At 48.8% G+C, this 20,151-nt stretch overlaps 1 protein-coding gene across 4 annotated transcripts in view; it reads right to left on the bottom strand.

The window, feature by feature from the left end:
- dlgap1b (discs, large (Drosophila) homolog-associated protein 1b) overlaps positions 1-14,835 on the bottom strand; it is a 59,913-nt gene extending 45,078 nt beyond the window's left edge. For 2 of the 4 annotated variants that reach the window (XM_003968031.3, XM_029842461.1), the window contains exon 1: positions 14,653-14,833. The gene's annotated coding sequence lies outside the window, so the exon portion shown is untranslated. Of the gene's footprint in view, positions 1-14,652 lie in introns of all 4 variants that reach the window. The other 2 variants (XR_003889719.1, XM_029842462.1) reach the window with 2 other exon arrangements.
- Positions 14,836-20,151: the final 5,316 nt, after the last annotated feature.

Raw genomic sequence — 20,151 nt, forward strand, 5'->3', positions numbered from 1 at the left:
TTTGATGAGGACCTTGGGCAAAGGTTTTAGATGGTTTTCAGTGCTTTTGAGTATTGGGAGCTGTCTCACAGCTGGCTGAGGTGCACGTACTCGTGTCAGTGATCAATGCTCAGTATTGGATCAAAAATCCAAATGCATGGAAGGTTATTCAGGGTCACTGCTCACACACCTGCACGGTTTTAGCGCTGGTGATGCAAGAGCACCTTTTTGTCTCTCATCATTCTTGAATCAATCTGCTCCAGACACAATTTTAAAGGCTTAAAACAGAATCTAAAAGGACCACAACCAGCTTGGGCTCTTCCTACTCAAAGTTCCGATCCTTGGCAGATTACGCCACAGCGAATTAATTGCATTAAAAATGTTAATGAAATTATTCATGCGTATGAATAAAGTTATCTATAGCGCAACATGTGCCAGAGGCGAGACGTTCCACACCGCGTTATTTTAGCCCCAAACTTAAATTGAGACGGCCTGATTATCTAACTTATTTCCTTTGAATCCACAAAACTGCGGCAAATCTTGGAAAGCATAATTCGCCGATGTTCCCTTGACCTAAAAACAGTTTTAAGATTATGTAATTCGAGGATCCCAATGATGGTTAGAAGGAAACTGTAGGTTATCTGACGTGGCGGAGAGGATTTGCTCGATAAATTCGCAATCTTGAGGCGCCGCGCTGTAAAACCCTGTCACTGAGTCAGAGCAGAGAGCAGAGCAAATCACAGCGTTATCCACTGAAGAGGCGGGGAGAGGCGGAGAGAACGAGGAAAACGGGCCCGCAGGAGCATCCAGACCTCTTGGATGAGTTACAGCAGAGAGACAGATGCATCGCAGAGCTCAGAGGGCCAACAAAGGAGCCAACCGACAACAAGCTGGAGACAAAATGAGGATTGCATGAAATCCACATGGGAGACAGTCCAGTTTTTTTTTTCTTCTTTAACTCTGGGAGCAAAACAGCCACAGCAAGTGAAGGGTCGCCCTGCTTTTGTGTGTCAGGACACAAACACGTGTTAGCTGAGCCGCAGCTCTTATTGTACCCTCCAACAATCCTCAAATTCGGCAGCCTATAATCACATTTCTCAGTGATGTCGCTCAGTTGCCTGAATCCATCAGCAAAAGTAATCTTTACATCTCCGAAACAGTCCCACGATCCACTGCAGGACACGAGCCCTCTCGCTACTTTATGCTAACGTTAGCAACTTTAACCCTTGCTAACTGTGAATAACAGAAATAAAGAAGGATTGTGATGCCTCTCTGTTAACATCCTGTCTGTAGCTGAATAAAATGTAGGATTAATAAAACATCAGGGTGTGCTCTCTCGCTGCAAAGTCGTTACGCAACGCTTTGCATTATTTGGCGCAGCTCTGAACGCATCCTTGTACAGTAGCTAATACGGCCTCGGGCTTGGTGCTCGTGTTTCAGCTCCTTTGATACTCGTTTTCTCCCCCCGCTTGCTGTCAAAGTCGCCTTATCCTCAGGCTATTCCACCGCTGTGCCACCTCAGCATCTTTGCACCGAACATGCCTGTGAGTGCAGACACATCGAGTTATTATGAGTGTTTACGACAGGGCGGAGGCTGACGGATCAAACAGCGCAGCTACCTTTGAATGTTTCCCAGAAGTGTCCGAGAGAAAACCTAAAATATCTGTAGAGAAACGAGGGTCTGGGCAACCAGTAATTCAGAAAACAATCAGAATCTGAACCTTTTCTCACAGCAAACCCAATTTAAATTCTAATTTAAATACATGGTCACAAAATGATTAAAAATGGAAGGTGTAACCTTGCTGCCTCTATGGAAAATGCTTCAGTCAAAGCATCATCATACAGGTTTGATTCAGGATTCACAATGATTCAGAATGATTTAGGATATAGTGTCACAGCTCAGATAGACAACGCTGTAAACTCCCATGATGCTCCTGTGATGCTCCTGTTTATTCTGTTGCCCTTCAGCTGTGGACTTGCTGTGTTTCCTGCAGCAGCTGCAGTTCTGGTCCTCTGCAGGTTTGTGATAATTGAATAGAGAGATCTGTACGATTCGAGTGTTCCGGCGCCGCCGGAGCCTCAATAACCCCCCAACCCCAACGCCACCATCACGTTAAACTCAGAAGATCGGCTGTTGTGCTGCCGGCTCACGCAGGTTAGCTGCGTTCGCAGATGTAACAATGTCAATAACGGGACGCCGCAAACGCGGGAGACGCTGTTTAAACCCTCATTTGTGCAAGAGGCTGAAACGACGTCCCGCTGCAACTCTCACGCGTCCATCTGTCGGACATTATCTGGCTCACTGAGGCGTCGCACAAGGGCCGTCCAAAGTCATCGAATCCGCGCACGCCGTCTCCCATTAACTTCTTACCTGGAGCTTAATTGGTTGTAAGTTTACTGCAGCGTGCGATCGCTAATGCTAGGGTCTATCAAAATAAGGGGACCCTCAGGGCTCGTTGCAAAGTCACATCGAGTTGATTTTGGTTTCGTTTGAAGTTTGGCAGCGACGGGCTGCGACGAGAGGAGGCTTGAATTTGGTCTTGGCTGAAGCAGCCAGACTATCAATGGGGAATTGAGGTGATTACACATGCTAAGCCAATAGAGGCTAGGCAGAGTAACCTACTTCCACTGGATCGCAGGACTAAACATGCTATGTGTGCGCAATTTTGCCAGAAAAAAAAATGGCTGTAAGGTCAGGGGAGGTAGTGGAGGAGCAGAGAAGGGCACAGCAAGGTGCTTTTGGATCTCCTGCTTGATTTCTAGATAAATGCTTCACAGGCTTTGGGTGCTGTGGCTGCAAAAACATCAAAAGATGCAGAAAAATTCATTTATTTCTGGGCCCAGGATGTTGTATTCTGCCAGAATCCAGCCTGCTTTGGAAAACAAAAGCACCCCTTAGCTTCTATTTTCGTTTTCAGGTTTCCTCCTTCCGCATCTCAAACGTCAATAACGAAGTCAAGTGCTCTAATTTCGCTCCACGTCTTTTTCTGTGCGCCTCTAAAGGAACGAGTGGGGTCGAGTCTGTCTAGGTGAGCTAAACGTGGGCTTCCGTTGGCAGCGAGTGCGCTGGTTACATCACTGGAGAGAACCAAGAGTAAGTGTCATCATCTGAAGAGAAGCTGGTGTTGGGAGGCCGTGTGCAGCCAGCAGCACCACGCTGAGGCAGCGGCTCCGTGCGACGGCGCGCCGCTCTGAATGTGACACAACAACATGCCCGTAAGGCCGGGCTCATGCATGAGAGCACCGTAAACACGGATAACAACAAGAGCATATGTGGGCGGGATCGCGCGTCACCATAAATGACGTCACCGATTCGAGGATGGAGATAAATAACCCAGAAGACCTTTAGCGATGCAGGCTAAAGACGATGACGATGTTTTCAACTTTTAGGCCATGCGGAAGACAAAAATAGGACGGTTTTCCAGCAGAACGACGCCACGGTGTGTTTATTAACGCCGACTGGTGTGGGAAAACAACACGCCTCCGGTGGCTGGGAAAAATAACACATGTAGCTTCTTTCCTGCTCTCAAACACAGAAGTCAGTCAGTCATTTTTATTGACGTTCACTTGGGGGCAATCAGGAGATGTTGATGCATCACTGCGGTGTGGTCTAGTTTGTATTTGGTCCATGTTCGGATCAATAGACCCTCATTGATTGTGAGCTATCCTATTACTTCAGCCGTGTCGCTGCGGGCGCAATTTTTACAGCCAACTCTGAAAGCAACCTGTAATGTGGTTCATTTCTTTGGGAGGAGTGATGATTTAGCCGTTAGTCTCGTCGCTAATTAATGATTTGGTCCCCCCCCCCCGCCCGATAACAACGGCCCGCCCTCGTGAAAACGCCATATATCACCACTCAGGAAGGTTTGGCAATAACAGGAAGCTTAATTAGACGCCTAAATGTCTGGCAGCGCGTTTCGCAGGACGACTTGCTCCAAGAATTTTAGTGCGTGGCATGTGACCAAACGCAACATGTTTTTCATCAAAGCGTGAAGGGGATGATGCATTATGGGCTGGCACGGCGCGGCAAATAATGATTCGATTTAAGGAGCAATTACAGGCGGAATTACTGATTGATTCCAGGCGTATCGGGCGCCTGTCTCTGATCACAGCTTAGCGTCAGGGCTAAAAGTCTTCATCTAATACCAAGGCATCGCCTGCATATTTCAGCGTGTTGCCGTATTCGTCAAACGGAAACGACTGAGGGTCTAATGGCGCGAATCGTGCAGGGGCGCTTTGTTTTAATTTAAGCGGCCGCATAAATTTCATGATGACTCACTCATCAATACATGCAGGAAAGGACGGAGGAGCAAAACGAGGAGCCTGAACCACGATCCCGGTTACCCCCCCCCCCCCCTCACTAACCTCCCCAATGCGCCAAATCTTTATGACAGCAACAGCTCATCCCGCCATCCCCATCACTGCTGTCCCAGATTCCACCAGATTATGTTTTGTGCATAAATCAGCGCAGTATGTCGGCATTTATGTCTCTTTGTGCCATATGTGCTTCTTTTTTCGCTGTGTCCTACTATAGCGCTCCAACGCTCGCACGAGTGGATCAGACTTCATTATGCCGAACCGGCTTCGGCGCCACGGCTCGCGTGCCTGTAGACACAGAAGGTACATCTGTTGTCCTGCGGGCCACTGAACCTCACCATCCACACTGTGGGATTTCGTGCATCTTTGGTGGAAGGGGGGAAAAAAGGGCACTTTGACACGCAAAGAACAATCCCAGCATGCAGCATTAACCTGAGATGTGGTGACTGGGGTCGCCTTAAACCACACTGGGGGTACGGAGCTCCTGCCCCCTGCTGTGACGCTGCATCACGCTCGGGGAGGTTGTAGCATTGTGGGTTTAGACACAGATCAGGCTAAATGTAGCATCGGTGCAAGGCTATGTGTGTTAGCAGTGGTCTTGAGAAACAAAGGTCTCTTTATTTGGCAGAAGAATTGTTTCCATTCATCGAAGCTTGAAGCAAGCTTAGCAGCAGCCAACCGGCTCGTTTCCTGCACACTCGGAACAGCAGCGTGTGTTCAAGTTCTGTTGCTGCGCTACAGCAGAGATCTGGAAAATGCTGGGTAGGGCCGGGCATGATTCCCATCAAGGTTTGCTGGGATGTTAAAGTTGAATATGAGAAGTGTACAGTTGGTTGGAGGGGCTTCACTCTTCACCTGATTGATCCAACAGTAGATTCTGTTGAATTGTAGCCAACAAATGTGGGAAAAGGGTCTGAAAATGCATCTCCCAAAATCAGGAAAAAGCAATGGTTAGGAATTAAAGGGCAGCTGGGTGGGGGGGGGCATTAATTTTCAAATGGGCTTCACTTTGCCAGAGCCTGGAAACGTCTGTAGGGGGAGAAGAAATGCAGTCACTGTAACTTTGGCCAATAAAAGACCGTGTGAAAAGGGTCTGTTGGCAATGGCGCCTCAAGACAATCTTTCTCACTTAACTTCCTGGAGCCTGAGAATATGCCCCGGCATGTCGCAGTTATCCCAAGCTTTTGGCCAGCGATGACCCTGACTAAGCCATTTTCTGCTGTCTGTGCACTTCCCGCTCCCTCCCTCCCCAAACCGCCAAGGAGATTTGGGGATCCTCACAGATGCCACTAATTCATGCTTTCGACATGCAGGCTTTCGCTGTCTGCCTGCTTGGCAGCGTGAAAACGCATTTAGGGCAAGACAGAAAACATCCGCTCCTTGATAACTTGCTAATTATGCTACAAAAGCTCGCTGGTTGTCCAAGAGGCAGCAACATCTCTTTCCACAGTGGTAGAACGCCGTTCTCCGTGCTCCTCTGTAGCCTTCTGGTAAGTATGGACTCGTTTAAGCAGTCGTGATTTCAATTCAGGTAAATGAATATGTTTAAGGAGGCAGTAAAGTAAGTGTGAGTTAATCCCATTAACTGCAGAATGTTTATCCCAGTGCTATTTAAAAGTTTAAAGGGCCCAGAGTGTCCCATGTTCCCCCTCTCCTCCTTTCACCATCCTGGTTTATATCTGACTGTTATCAGTAAAGGGTTTATATTGCTTGAAGTGGGTTGGTTCAGGTCGACTCGCACAAGGATTCTGATGCAGCCTGGTGCTTTTTTGTTTATTCACTTCACTTTTCCATCCATTTTGCAGCAACTTGGCAACTTCTGGCTGATTGCTGGAGATTTGTTCCTCAGAGTTCCTGCATCAAATGGCTTTCTTAAGTAAACTGTCAGTCACTTCATTTCAAATGATCAGTCAGAGCCGAGTTGTGGAAGATTAACGCAGCGGCTGAAAAAGATGCTTTCAGAAATTAGACCAGGTCGATTTGTTGACTTGCAGGAGCCAAAATAGAAACAAATTCATCTAATTTTTGGTGTTTTGTTTTTGTTGCTATGGCCAATAAATAATGTGTATGTGTGTGTGTGTGTGTGTGTGTGTGTGTGTGTGTGTGTGTGTGTGTGTGAGAGAGAGAGAGAGAGAGAGAGACCAAAAGTGCTGTAATGCATCAAAATAGACCATGAGACGCTGTCCATGGTGCTGAAATCATCATGCTTGTTGCGCTAGCTTGGACCATTTTCATGATGTTCATCATCTCAGTCAGTCAGTCAGTCAGTCAGTCAGTCAGTCAGTCAGTCAGTCAGTCAGTCAGTCAGTCTGTCTCTGTTTCTGTCTCTGTCTCTGTCTCTGTCTCTGTCTCTGTCTCTGTCTGTCTCTCTCTCTTTTTCTCACTCTCTCTCACCCTACTTAGCTTCATCCAAAAAAAATCTGATCCGGGTGCAAATCTGGTTCCCTGAACTCAATCCCAAACCACTTTTATTATGCGCTTCCAGATTATTTATGCAAAAAAAAAAAAGACAAAAAAAAAAGGTCACTGAAAAGGCTCAGCTGAAACAGTGGCTGACCTGAAAAAGAAAATGTGACCAGTAAAAGAGAGAGGCAGTGGCTAATTCCACCGCAGCCCCATAGCTGGGCCCGCGGGCCCTGGCGGATGCCTGGCCGCCACTTGTCTGTCCGTTTTGTGCTCAATTAGCAGAGAAATCGCTTGACACCGCAAACGTATCTCCCCCCTCAGTCCTGACCTTTACGTGTTCCCAGCTTATTCAATTATTAATACATTTGCAGCCCAAATTCTTCTGTGATAGCAGAGTGGGTGAGGAAGGTTCAGGGAGGGGAGGAGTCCAAATGAAAACCAGGCGTCAGCAGAGGGGCGTGCTGAATCATCCCCCTGCTGGTGCTGCCACAGGGGGGCACCGGGAAGGCCGGCGAGGTAATACTCACTGTCACAGCTGCCGGGGCAATTTGTGCTTGTAAAGGATCAGGTGTGTGTGTGTGGGGGGGGGGGAAGGCCAGACTTAGAAGCATCACACAAGAAGGGGTGTGTGTTTCCCACCACACTTGGTCATCAATTAAGTGGGTTCTGTAACCCATAAAGGCCTCATTTGATAAATGATTGTCCTCATTAAACCACGGTGGAGATAAGCCGCAAATCACAGCAAACAAACCAATTTTTACACAAACATTGTCACCGCTAAGGCAGCCAGGCTTGAGATACGAGCGACAAATTACGAGAGGGTGAGCCTGTTTTTTTTTTGTTTTTTTTTGCAGCGTGCTAAATATAAATGTTCTATCTTTGGAAGAATACAACACAAACAAATTATGATGCCAAGATGGCAAAAGAGCAAAGAAAAGGCCCCGTTTTGCTTCCGAGTCAATATTTGTGACTTCGATTTTTTTTTTTTTTAGAGCAAAAACAACACGGAGCATTCACTCGTTCACACACTGACACACAGTCGCCATCTGCCATTCCCTAACCTCTCCAAGCTCACGTCCCCCACCCCCGCCTTCCTGCACGGACACATGCTCGCTAACCATTCCATAACTTTGTTACCGGCTCGTTACAGCGCTTAGTAAGTGCCACAGCCAGATTTACCTCGTAATTGACTCATCTGCTGGACCGCGGCATCGATTCGGCCCACGGTGACCAGCTGAAAGTGCGCCGACCCCCGCCTTCTCCCCCGCCATCACGATGTCCCCGAGGACATTCTGTCCACGTCTAAACAGCGTGGGACAGCTTACGGCTCCGCACTTGAGGAAACATATTTGAAGAATTCGGATTAAAATCCACGCTGCTTTCTGCGGTGAACCAGTAAAATCGGAATGAGTGTGTTTACACACACACACACACACACACACACACACACACACACACACACACACACACACACATACAGCGTGTAAACACACTAATGGTTTCACTACATGGGAAAATAACCAACCCCCATAATTAAGTGCTGCCAGGGACGCACGAGTAAAGCAACACACGCATATGGGTTTCCTGAATTTTAAGATCTGTTTATCGGAACACCGCACAAATCACGATTCTTTCCCACCACCACTCCAGAATCCCGTCTTCCAAGATCAAAACCCAGACGTTGGCGGAGACGTTGCCTACACATCCCCCCGGTGTTCCATGAGCTAGTCCTCCATTTCAGGAGTCCACCGTCCTCTGTTACGCTTCAGCTGGTCAGCCATGTTTGTTTTTATTCACGCCTGCTTCCTCAGTCGGCTCCTTGACTGGCTACATTCCGTTCAACATCACATTTCACGGAGTTCTGACTCCACACATGAGTGAAGACGTTTAATTTTTACGATTGTCAGCCCCAACAATCGAGCCGATGGTCGGCAAATGTTGTAGGTCAATCTTATAGACATAAGATAATTAGGTTTTTTGCCATCCTTAGTCAGGGAGGAGGGGGAAATCGGGGCAAAAACAGCCCAATTATCTTCAAGTGCGTATTCCATTTTATGCAAAAGCCTCGATTTAAAGCAAAGAGTGAGTGGTTTCACTGTAAAAAAGACGTCCAAAAGGACCCTAAGTGGGATTGTTTCAGTGGAAGAATCATCCTCCAACCTGTGCAGTTGCTCTGCTTCTTTATTCCCCCTACTGAGGGAAAATCTCCTGGGAACCAATAAAGGAGAGCAGATCCAGCGCGGAGCTTGGCAGGGCTGCTGGTGCCGCCTGTGGCAAGCAACAAACCGCGGAGAGTCAATCAGATTAGCGAGGGATGAGAACGCCGAGGCCGAATGGGAGGAGGGGCTAACTACAACATTCAAACTAGCCTGATGGCCTTTTGGTTAGGAGAAGACCAGTAGGCCACTGGAGGAGATAATCCCTGGAAAATCTGGTTTTACCGACTGAAAATCAGGCTCCTCCCCCCCACCCACCCACGCAGACAGTCAACACCACTGCTGCTCACGCACGGGTGCACGTGTGGCGTGAGTTTGCAGCTTTGCAAGCAGGCGCACAAATTACCATGTGCAGACGTACAGAAGCTACATTATCGCTGCATAATTCATATTTTTCACATAACGTTTCAACAAGCGGCCGAACTCAGGCTCCCTTTGTGCATCTCCCGCCTTCGGCGCCGCAGAAAGCATCTCCTCCCTGTTCTCTGCATCCACCGGCCCCTGTGCTTGATTTAGCCGGTGCCTTGGGCCGTCCGCGGCTGGCGGTGCTATAGAGGGCCATGTAAATGTCACCATCTCAGCGGCTGTGCTCTGCAGAGCGTGAAATGAAACCTGGCAGTGTTTTAGGGCCCTGCCTTCCCTCGCTTGGACATTCCCGAGTACACAGAGCCTCCAGTGCATGTCATGATTGCATGTGACCTGCCGCCATCGCCACCTCCTTATCAATAATTCCAGCGCCATGTCACAAGGGGCGCGGTCACGTTGGACTAAAATTCCCATCAACACGTTTAATGGTATTAGTTAAAAACCAGATTACCCTTGCCATCGTGGGAAATTAGATAGTTTTGATAATCCCACATAATCGGTGTAATTAATAATTGGTGTCAAGAATTGCGGCGTGTTCACGTCCTGTACTATGCACGTAGATGGAATGGCTGAGTGATACTCACCTCTTCAAGGGGAGGAAAAAGGGCAGAAAGCACGGCGCTGCAGAACAGCACCACGCCGAAAAGTACAACAGCAGGTAAATTTCCCCACAGGGTTTCGTCCTGGGAAGATTGGCAGCATGATTGAGGGGCTTGCTCGCCATTACATTCAGGAACATGAAAGGGGGCTTTCAGTGTGCACCTTTTTGGCTCAAATAAGCCTGTTCAGCCAGCTATAGCTCAGACCATTGTTTCTGGGCCGTTATGGAGCATCCCAGGCACATAATATTGGACCATTGATTCATCAGATTTCCACTTTGATATGGAAGCCACGTGCACCGTCCTTCTCATCATTACCCTCGCTGGAGTGACAGAGCGCCCTCAGTCTTTGGATGAGCTCAATAAATCCCCCGTCTTACAGTCCATTCAAAACAGATGAGATCAATTAAAGGCTGTCATCGCCGCACGTCTACCCTTTAAAAACACCCCATTCTGGATATTCCCTCCTGTTTATTGCCTCCATTCATCTCCTGGAGTCCGCCACTGCTGGACGTTTCGAATAGGTTCTCTCAGTCCATTTTGAAATGCACCTTATGCAGCTTATCTTGTGTAACAAGCTCTTAAATAAATCTCCCCGGCTTAAAATAAACAGGAGCCTGTGATCGCCAGGGCTTTCCTTGACGGCCGGTCACATGACAGGGAGGACCTCCCACAGAGGCAGGCTGTGGAGGGAGGGCAGGGGCTGCAAAAATATTTATTTCTACTAGCTGAATCTGACCCATGAGAACCCTGGATTCAAACACCACAGGCCAGCTTGGAGGGGTCGGCAGGGTCGGCCGACTACAAGAGCATCGGTGGGGAGAGCTCTACACAGTCACTAAGAATCAGCTCTCTCGAGACAGCATTGAGCATCTCTCGTAATCACCTACAACTCTACCTGAGATGTCTCCAGTGGGGGCTGGACTGTACTTATCACGACAAATCGGTCAAGTCAATTCCTGACAACAGCCCCGTCCCGGGGTTAAAAATGCTGGCACGGCGCTGATTGTGGAGGACGGCGTGGCGGCAGCCATCCCATTCCATCATCGAGACAGTTTTATGAGCCCCTCACTGACAAAATCATTCACACGAACCCTCTCAGGAAGAGGACGCCGCTATATTGCGTTGGGTTGATAATAGAGGCCGTTAGCAGCCGTTACAAAAGGTCACAAGTGCAACAAACAATTTCTGCTAGAAAAAGTTGTTTTGGAGTCCAACAGCCTATTTACATGGAGTGTAATTTGAATTTTACTCATTTTTAAGCAATAATCATATAAATTAGGATGAGGCTCACCTTTGACCTCCAGTTTATTGCCAGATGCAGATCAGTATTTCATTTACTGTCTAAGCCAAGTCTCCCAGTTTAATCCTGGAATTGTGTTCTTTTGCCAGCTGTTCTGCTTCGAACACTTTCCTCGTTCCTGTCTGCAGTTTGCTTCATGCATCAAAACGGTATCCATGGTAATCTTTCTGTATATTTGGTTTGGCACAGCCCATTAGAGTTAATCTCGGATTGTATGCGCTTGCATATTTGGAGTGGGAGACAGGAAAAATCCACCCGAGCTCCAAAGACTGAGCTACTGAAATTGACCAGATCTGGACAGAATGCCGTGCACATCGCTTGGACACCTGCCTGTCAGAAGGCTCCAGTCAACCAGTATACATGTTGCACAACCTCTCTCACCATGATGCTAATCCTATGTTTATTGCATTGCAGCTAACCCGACTCCTGTCCGGGTCTGAGCCAATAATCTCACCATTAAACCATAAACACACACACACACACAGAAACAACTCCTGCAGGTGCTTTTACTTTATTACAGTGTTTTAGAGTGTTACGTCCCCTCCCAAAGGAGGTATTGTCTACAGTTCTCCACTCTGGCCTCTGGACAGTCGAATACCTGCCGCGGTAACGGCACTGAGCGTCAGCGTGCACCCTCCGGTAAGTCTATGTGAAGTCGCTTAGCATTCATAGAAGGATTCCAGTAGGGAGATTGATGGGAATCTGGACTAAGAGACTGAGCACCCCCCCCAAGTATCTGGCTGAAGGCCTGCCTCCCGGGTGGATAATGTTTCCCAACAATGGCAGCGGCCTTTCACAGTCAGGCCATGCAGCAGCGCCTGAAAGACACACAAACCTTCCGGTTGTTCTTTCATCTTTTCATTACATGCCTTTACGTTTGCAAATGAGTGCTCTGGATCCATTTTGCCGCTCGCAGCAGCATGACCGGCGTCACACATTGGTTAATATTTGAGAAGAGCATTTAGCCCACCGTGCTCCTGACTGATGCACGAGGCGTCGGTGCCGCTTCCTGTGCATTTTTAACGCGCGTGGAGGTACAAACAACCAAGTTCGCCTGAGGCGCAGACTGTGGTGAGTCCTGCAGGCATGAAGGCGATCTGCTCCAACCGCCATCCTCATCAGTCGTTCCGTAGCTGCGCCTCACATACAGATTGTGTTGTACGTGAAGCCAAGCGGCGTGGCTCCAATGTGCTTTGCACAACATCGCCGTCCCCATGAATCAGGACTGGCATCGAAACCAACACGTGACTGCTGGCATTCAAGGGTTTGGACGAAACGGCGCAAACCAAATGAGTAAGAACAAATCCTATGAAGTATAAAGTGATTTTTTCCCCCCAGCCTAAAACTCCTCAAAAGCCAGATAATCTCAGCGGAGAGGGATTAGTACATTTATTCAAGTGCTGGGTCTTACGCGCGCTCAACGTGGGTTAGAAGTCGTGGGAGCCTCGTGAGATGATAAGGTTGAATTAAAAAAAAGCGCTCGGACTGACAGAGGTGGAAGCCGAAAGATACAGGAACCGGACGCGTGCCGCTCCACAGAGCCGTGCGATTAGAAGCTAAACAGCTGTAGCATATCACAGCTGACTCATCATGACCGTTAGACGCCGCCGCCGCCGCGCACGACTGCGGATTCTGACCTTCCCCGACGCAACCCGAGGTGGCACAAGCTGTGAGTAACAGCCGGGTCATCGAGGCGGCCGCAAAATCTCCTCTGCCGTCATCATCCCTTCGTTTTATTGCAAACCCTCTGGGTGTTGGAAAGCAATATTTGTGCCACTGGCCTGATCCTGTCCTCCAGGCTGCTCGGATCAGACGCGCTTTGAATAAACTGACTTTAAAAGCAAAGTGGAAACAACACTCATTTAGCTCGGCACACTTACATCCGGCTGAACTACCTGCATAATTACGTGGCAAAGACTTGTGGGATACGAGTGAGAGATTTTCAAATATTCAACGGCCCTTATCTCCCCTAGGAAGCATCCTAAATACTCCACGTGCAGATCGTAGGACGGAGGAGTTGAAGGTGTTCTGGAGGCGACTGGATCTCGCTGTTTTAACGGCGGCGCCGCTTCAGTTTATCGCCGCTTCACTACACGCTCCGAATCGGGATAAGCCCTGCGTTAACTGACAGGGGAAGAAATAAAGGAGAATCTCAGGCCTGTGGATAAGTAATGAACTGAAATCTGCTGCAGGTACGGGGGTCAGAGGTCAACCCCGACTCACCCACTCCTGAAAACAAAACAGGAATAGCAGATCCCGTCGTCACGTGCACGCAGTCCCTCCCGTCAACGTTACAAAGGGGATGCGAAGCGACCCCCCCGTCGGATGGTTGTGGGGGGATGGGGAGGAGAGAAGGCAACACGCTGACGGTCGAAGGAAGTGACACAGGCAGCGGAAGGAGATCAACAGATTGGGAGACTGTTCTGCTGCTGCTCCCAGATAAGCCGATGCCTTTGCAGGGGGAAAAACTGCCAGCCGTGCAGTGTTTCTTCACTCGGAGCGCGCAAGATAAAGAAGAAGAGTGGGGATCATTAAATATGCATCCCAGTCTGCAAATGACCTCAAATCTTCAGTCAGTTTAGTCAATATTATAATTACTGCATTATTGAAAGGCCGGATTTATTTCCTGCAGGATACTAATGACTTTTTATACTTGGCTGACCTCCTCGCCTCACCCGGAATCCTCCACTGCCTCTGCTGCAGTCGGAATACCAACTGTATTGGCTCGCGGCCCCTCCGCACACAAACACGCAGCGATGGTCGCTGTCCATTCCGATGGAATCTAATTGTCATCCACACCAGAAGTCATTAGCGCAGCTTTGTTGTAGGGGACCGGCAGCGAGCGATCCGTCCACGCTGCAGCTGGAGACGGCCTCCGGGGAAACATCCAGATGTGGCGTTGGCGGATTCATACTTGTGGCACTGTTTTAATAAGTGGGGTCACACAGAATGCAGGAAAGCACCTTTCTGATGAGAATGGGGGAGCTGAAGCCCAGACCAGGAAATCAGCCTATAGAGCAGTAAATATATAGATGCTCATCTAAAAAGTGGTATGATGATGCATGTTCTCAGCCTCATCCATCCCCGGATTACTACAAATTATCTGCTTTAAAATCCGAATAATAGGAATACATTGAAAGATTGCCCGTGCATGCACAGGGCTGTTTCATAAAACACTGGTGACAGTGACATCGTTGCAGTGCGGTGCAGAATAGCAACTTTGAAAGACTAAAAAAGGAAGAAAAAAAAAAACAACCTTTCAAGTGGGTGCTGATTTATGAGAAAGTTCTAAAAACGGGGTCCTTCAAGCGCGGTCGCGTTGCCGTCAAGCGGGTGAAGAAACGTGCGTGTGGACAGAGGTGATGCATCTCTCCCGAGTGGTGATAAGTGCAAGTAAATTGTCAATGGGTAATGATAGTGAGGAGGAAAAAATGAAAGATTTCTACTGTATGTTTTGCGCTCCTACCTCGTCAAGACCAAGGAGTCGCCTCGGGAATAATCCTTTTGGCTCTCTGATGATGCAGCGCCTTCGTCTCCGGGAAAAGAACAATTCGGAACTGATCATAGAGGATCGGTTAGATGGTAAAGTCCCACACTCGGGAGGATCTTCCTGTGTGGCTCCGTCTGTGAGCTGCAGAGGCATCGCTGAGCGAATGTACCAGCGCTTCGAGCGGAGGGAGCGCCTCAAATCCAGACATGGAGTCCTGGGAACGGGAGTCGGCGCGTACCTTGCCTGTGTCCGCGATCTTTGCCTAGTTTTTCATCTTAGTTTCAGTTAAATCAAATTTCAAGTCTTAAAACCTAAAAAAAAAACCCCAAAAAACAATGTGATTCACGGTAATATTCTGCTCAACCGAAATAAAACGTGGAAATGTTTGCTATTTGGCGACGTCTAGTGGCGTGGGCACATACTGCAAGTGTACACTGACCCTAATGCTAACAGTTTGAGCTTTCAATAACGCCTCATTAAAACAATGTAAATATGCGTAAATAGTCGTGAGACTATAAATACCACTAATTTATACTCCTGCGGTTGACCTCAGGTGGCCTTTTACCTATCACACACCTAATATGTGATGTGTTCATATATAATACAAATATGTTATCGTTAAGCTAATAAAAACGTGACCTCCAGTATGGTTTAATGTATGTGCATGTGTTTCCACTGCTCATCTCTAACGGCTGCAGAGTAACAGATTTTCATGTGCAGCCTTTTGTACCCTGTCACACCCGCCGCGAAAAGACAAGAGACTGTTGTGCAAGGCGGCGCGCGAGCACATCATAGACTTCTCACATCAGTCGCTCTGCCTCTGCGCTGCAGCGATACCGATAAATGACTGGAGGCGAGTCTGCCGGGAGAGAGCGAGGGGGAACGAACCAGCACGAACGAGCCGCTCTGTTCTGCACCTGCCAGGCAGCCTGGATCTGATAGAACGGCTGCATACTTCAGGAGCATAACCCTGGCAACAGAAACAGGCTCAACTTCCTGCGTGAGCCTTCGGATGATGGAAAGAAATAAATCAGGATGGAGGCCTGCATGAGGGAAGGACTGTATGGGGGGCGTTGATGCAGCCTGAAGCCTTTTCCCGCAACTAGTAGTCGACAATTTATCAGTGCCAGTCAGTCAATAAAGGCATCCCCTTAATGTGTCGGGGAAATCAATAGTCCACCACCATGCACAGCACACTGACCCTATAGGTGAGCTGTAGAAGGGGGGTAAGAAGCAGAGCAACACATATGCAACCGTGGTTGATCAACCGAGGCGACCGCCCAGCACAACCTGGGTCAGAATCCAGAAAAGTCGCCAGTTTGCGCCCTCCTCTCGGAGGAGGAAATGCCTGATCGGAGGGACAGAAGCACATCCTGAGGCTTACGCGCTGCCATCTTGTGTTCGATCTGGCTTCTGTTCGGATTAATTATTGTCTCCCGTGCGTGGTGCCTTTAAATGAAACCACGCCGGTGCGTTGAGTCCCTCAGGAGGCGCTTTAGTTCAGTGGAACGCATGCCTGCACATCAAAGTGCATTAAACAGCTTCGGTTGTCTCCAGGCTTGGAAAAAGAAAACACACGTTGTGTATATGCTGAAGGATATAAATAAAACTCATCCCTGGGGATTGTCAGCTGCACTAATTCATGCTTGTTTGTTTGCATTTAAAAGAAACAGCGAACGTTTATTTCAAAGCAAAAAAACCCATCATATCTTCTGATTCAGTGTTACAGAATGAATCCAGTCCGTGTTTTAGCTCCGCCCCTCTCCTCTGGCCCAACATGCAACAGCTACTTATCAATAATTCATACCAAAGGAGCTCATGCAAACATATAAAAGATGACACAGAGTCACCAAACAGATTCTTTTCAATGTCACTTGCCTGATTGCCACGGCGACAGAAGGATCAGCTGATACTCTGTGTTTATTTGATTTCAATAGTTTTTAAAAGGCGTGTTTGTGCGCCCGTGTCAACAAAGCTTGTAGTTTATAAATGAGCTGCAATTGACTTGATTAATGAACATTATAATGCCAGCAGATGAAGTGTGAGAGCGATTAATGCAAATTATTTATCACTCGCCATCATTCGCCATCATTCCGAAAGTCAGCTAACGTCAACGCTTCGCCACGTCAAATCCAAGTTTTTTTCTCTTTGATGTTGCAGGGGTGATCAAAGGAATTTCCAGATGCCTCTGTAAGAGGCCCGCCCTCCTTCTTGAAGTGTTCGCGGCGCATGGATCCCAGCTGCTGCCCGCAGAAGGCAGAACAACCCCAGACCGGAGGGATCAGCCCATCTCGGCCGGCGCGGCGGCGTGAAATCGGATTCCACGGAATTCTCCCACCCTGCGTCTGCGATCGATGCCGATGAAGCAGCCCAGAGGAACGCCTCACCCCTTCTGAAGTTGCCCTGAAGACCCAAACCTGGTTCATTCAGGCCACTTTGCCTCCAAGCGAATTGATTCCAGCCCGCGAACAGCTGTCGTCCCGACCCCGCAGGTTCTGTTGACTCCACGTGTCTGATGTTTGTGCCGACGGGACACGCTGTTGATCTCATTTGCAGAACCGCGGGAACCGCAAACCACATGTTCGGCGCTTTCTTCCGCACGCCACCCAAACATCGGCGGGAGGCCGCAGCGACAGAGGCGGCATAAATCAGACGCAGGAGGGGGAATCCGCTCCTCGCTTTCCTCTGAGCTCCAAATAAAAGAACTAAGAGGGATCGAGTAAGTCTGAATCGTTTCCAAAGTGGAGAATCGACGCTTGTGACATCACGGCGTGGCGCTGAAAGGCCCAGTCATCTAATCAAATCTGAGCCCTCTGTGAATCAGCTCCATTTAAGCATTCGGGAGCGATGAATTCATCAGAATATTCATCAATGATCCATACTGCACAGCCTGCAGCTCCCCTAACAGCTACGTTTGTCCGACGGCGGCGTGTTAGCCCCCCCACTATGAACACCCCCCCCCCACCCCCGTGAATTTGCACCGTTCACACTCGCCTGACCATCGAAGAGGGAACTCACAGATGGGTGGAATTAATATTGAACGGCGAGAAGGCCGAAGCAACCTTGTGGCGACTGAGCGAGATGGAACCAGACTTGTGAATTCAAGCGAACGTCAGAGCACGGAAGCTAACACGGTCTCGTGAACGCCACAACTCTGGGGGGAAGGGGGGGGCTGGCGGCGTTATCTACTTAGAGATTGACGTTTGCAGTCTTCTCGCCGATCCCGTTAGCGGTTTTGCACCAGCAGCCACATCTGAGCCTCGTTTAAACCCCACAGAAGTGGCTTTGGGATTCATCTTTAGCACAAAACGTTCCAAACCAGTGAAACCAACCAGCACGGACGCAACCGAGGGGCCTTGACTGGACCCACGTGGGTCCGTAGCATCAGTAGCATCATGGCAGCAGGGAGCAAACGGAGGTAAGGACCCAGGACTGTGAAGGAGGACGCTGGTCCAACCCACATGCTGGCCCTTCAGGGACTGTCGTTAAGGTTTCTCTGAGAAGCTTTTGCTGGTTTTACTAGAGAAACACTGTTCATTTGTGCCGATGAGCTTCGGTTCTGCAGCTGGGAAGCCCAGCGGGAGCGGCTCCTGCTTCAGTGGTTCGTTGGCAGGTCGAAGGCGCTGAGTGCATTAAACAGGGAATACATTACCTCGGATTGACTACCCCCCCCCCCCTCCAGGGGGGTTTCAGACCTTCGTTTAGCCGTCGGGTGAACCAATAAAGAGAACTGAAAAGGTTTTGTTTTTTGTAAAGATGTTTATTGGACGGAAGCCATTCCGAGTTTGAGAAATGCTTTAGCGATGCTGCTAACGCGAGCGCTTACGTGTTTATGGCTGTCGCTCCTGGATTCAGAGAGATGAAAGGGTGGAGCTGTGTGTGTGTGTGTGTGTGGGGGGGGGGGGGGGGGGGGGGGGGGGGGGGGGGGGTCTACTACTATTCCAGCAGGAGTGTGGCACCTTTTTTGTAGCACGGTAGAATAACGAGATTTCATTTCCACCTGGTCTTTTTCATCTAAACTGGTGCACCTAAACTGGTCTCTGTGTTGTTGACAGCCTGGTTTTGTTCAGCAAATCAGACTGGGACCCATCCGCTGCCAGGAACACAGACTTCATTCGGTATTTGAGTGAAGTCGCAGCCAGGTTTTGTCTCCCGCTTAATGGAGGATTTTACCTCCGCGTTCCTCTTGTGTTTGCACGATTTGCATTTGCAATTTAATTTGGAGACGTCGGCACTCTGCGCTTGGAGCAGCAGCCGACAGACAATGTCAGGGGGTTTTAAAAACTGACAACCTGAGAATTAAGAGCGAAACCGCGTGACAGGAGTAGAATTTCAGCTGAGATGACATTTGTGGAGATTTCAGACCTCTGAGGAAATCCAGGATCCTGACAGAGAGACTATCAGGAGCTGTTTCTCATTGCATTTCGCTGTGTTTAGGAGATCTACATGAAATGATTAAAACCAAGGATTTAAAAGAGACGGTAATTTAATGTGGCACGCTAACCAGGATTAGACAAGCAAGTATAAAAGGTCCAAAAACATGTACCTTTAGCAGTAAACCTCGTACATCTCCATATATTGGTGCAAAAAGATGGCATAGACACACAGACGCATTAAAATACTAACCTAGATTGTGTGTTTGCAGGTGCAAAGTTTGAGAAACAAAAACGCATCGCATGCCTATCAAAGCCAGATTGATAGCACTAGCGATGGTTAGCATTGCTGCGCAGAGCTTCCCTGACTCAGTCAGCTGAGCCAAAGATGCTTCTAATAGAACCGTTTGGCATCAGACTCGATGTTTTTCACTTGCAGGGAGCCGTGCCGGGCTCTGGAATGTGGCGTCTCTCTGGGAGCAGTTGGTGCGGAGATGACTGTCCATCGGTGAGAACTTCTGTTGACATTTGAGGCAACCGAAGCCTGGAACGCGCTCCCCGTCCTCAGCTACAGTGACTCATTGTCACATGATACCGCACAGAGAAAGAAGTCAGTTGGTTAGCATGCTAACAGTAGCTTCCCCAGTGCTAAGATTGTGTTGGACTGGGATTAAAATCCCCCCCCACCCCACTGTCCAAAGATACACAGTGTGTGTTGTGTCTTCACTGTGATTGACAGCTCTCTTAACCACAGGAAGTTCTTGATCCACCATTTCCAGCCTCCAGACTTCTGACAGTATAAAAATCCACCTGGAACGGTACAAACACTCAGATCCCCAGTACACACATGAGTTTTAAAAAAACAAACGCTTGATCCGGAGTGCCAATACAACACAGCGGTTGACAGCGGTGGTTACCGGGGTCTTTGGGTGGGATGAAAATGTTTTGACAGCCTCTTACAGAGGAAAGCGGCTTCATACGTGGAGATTTATCTGTTGTGATGGCTTGTCTGAGGAGAGGAGGTGGCGTGCATGGGAGGAAGATTGGATGCGATCCCCGCAAGCTTCCACCGAGGCTGAAACTATGCCGCTGAAATTAGGAG

This window comes from Takifugu rubripes, chromosome 10, assembly GCF_901000725.2.
Source record: "Takifugu rubripes chromosome 10, fTakRub1.2, whole genome shotgun sequence".
In the NCBI taxonomy this organism is placed as follows: Eukaryota; Metazoa; Chordata; class Actinopteri; order Tetraodontiformes; family Tetraodontidae; genus Takifugu; species Takifugu rubripes.